A 2,168-nucleotide genomic window follows, 5' to 3' on the forward strand; every position below is an offset into this window, starting at 1 on the left:
AGTAAAATAAAATGAGAAAAGCAATAATATACAATTCAAGCATGCTTGGTGATCTCAAACCAACTAACAATAGATCCCACCCAAAGGTAAGGAGCCAAGATGCTAATGATCCTTGAGGCAATGCAAATGCAATGTTATGATGCCATGAGGTATCTTAGCGTCAAAATTGGGGTCTTACAGACTGTTGATCTTGATGTGAACTTTTGGACTTAGGATTAGGCAACATTCTCTGTGTAAAAAGGACATGGAAAATTCCAACATTCTGAGACCAAGTTATTGTGAATTGAACCTTCATCTGATGTAAGTCTTGGGATTTATTTGAAATCATCTTCTACTTTATCTTGGTGCTAATTGTTATTTTGATCTTGTGTCTGATGCTTTGTTCTGAGTTGATCAAGGAATATTTCATCTGGTACATGAGAAGATAAAAAAGACTGCTAGCTATGGGGTTTGTTTGCTTGGATGTGGCTATATTTATTTGATGCCTTGATCTTCATGATGTCTGGATATTGTTAATTGCTTGTTGATTACCGCTTGATTCAAAGTCCAAAGGGAAAATGGGTTTTCTATATGACATTCTTGTCCGTTGGATTGCATCCCATTGGTCAGATCTTTTCAACTCTTAACTTTTAATTTTATGCTTAGGGTAGCCTATTCATCTTCTCCCACTTCTTAAATTTCAAAATCTCTCCCCCTTTTCGAAAACTTTCTTTGCTCGTGATTTCAAACTTAGACCTTATTTCAAGTAGAAACTTTGACCTTATGCCATTAAATTTTTGAAGTCCTTTTCTTAAATTAAACTTGTAAATAAACTTAATCATATTGACTTAAATTTTCAAAAGACAAAAAGAACCAACAACTCCACTCAAACTGTAGGCCCTTAGTGCCATTATTAATTAAAGTTTTGTTAAAAGCAATTCACGAACTTTGAAATTATTACCACAAACTACGAGGTTTTTATCCCTCATTTTTATGTTGGTACGTAGGCACAAGTCCGAAGGTCTTGTCAAACACAAAAATATAATCAAAGAAGTCTTTTCTCATCCCTACACTCTATTTTTCTCAAACATCTTTCATACCAAACACATATGCACACATAAAAAAGGGCTCCCTAGGAGTACCTAGGACACGTTGGGTACTAACACCTTCCCTTTGTGTAACCAATCCCCTTACCTGTAATCTATGGAATTTTATTCGTTTTGATTTGAAAACTTCTTATCTTTGGGTTTTGTTCGTACTTTTCCCTTTTCCTTTGGAAACAATAAAAGTGTGGTGGCGACTTTGGTTTTATTGACGTTAAGCTTATCCATAGCTTGACGGTCATGAATTTACCGCTACAATTGCTTCCTAAATGATAAATGCTTTTGACATAGCTTTATCGTTAAATTGCATATGTTAAAATCATGTTATCTTAATTCTTGATTGCGTTAATCTGTTTGCTTTACTCAGATAATAGATTTGTCAATCAATATTATATCATTTGCACCTGTTAATCGATATAGTTATCAAATAGAGATCTAACCCGCTTAGGGAATTGGTGAGGTAGCAATCCGTGATAAGTCAAAAACTGAAACAGTAGACAAACTAGTTCTTAAAATTTTGTTAATCGCTTACCTTCATCTTAATTGAAACTTAAAACCCCCTATTGTTTCTTTTTGTGGGTAAAAATCAGTCCAAGAGTCATTGCAATACGACTCTCGAGTGTTGCTTCCCTAAACTACAATTTTTAATTTCTTGTTTTTGACCCGTCCATGACAGCAGATTAAATTGGCGTCATTGCCGAGAACTCTTGTCGAATTTTATTATTATTAGAGTCTTAGGTGTTCTTCCTTGCGTTTTAGCCCCTCCGTTCTTGTTGTCTTGGCCAATTCGCACGAATTCATCAAACCCGATTTGAAAAAAAATCGTCCCGGAATCGAAATTTTTCCACCATCAAAACCCCAAATTCATCACTTTTCTATTTTTATGATTTCTCTTTTTGTTTTCATAGTTTCAAAAAATTCTGAAAATTCTTAATTGTCTTCATTAGATTAATTTTTGTGTTTTTGTATTTCTTCTTTTGTTTTAATCGATTTTGCTGTTTTTCAATTGTTTATGCTTAATAGGGACATTGTAGGTATTTTCTTAATTGTTGCTGCATTGATGAATTAGTTATGGCTACTAGGTTT

Source organism: Lathyrus oleraceus, chromosome 4 (genome assembly GCF_024323335.1).
Source record: "Lathyrus oleraceus cultivar Zhongwan6 chromosome 4, CAAS_Psat_ZW6_1.0, whole genome shotgun sequence".
NCBI lineage: Eukaryota > Viridiplantae > Streptophyta > Magnoliopsida > Fabales > Fabaceae > Lathyrus > Lathyrus oleraceus.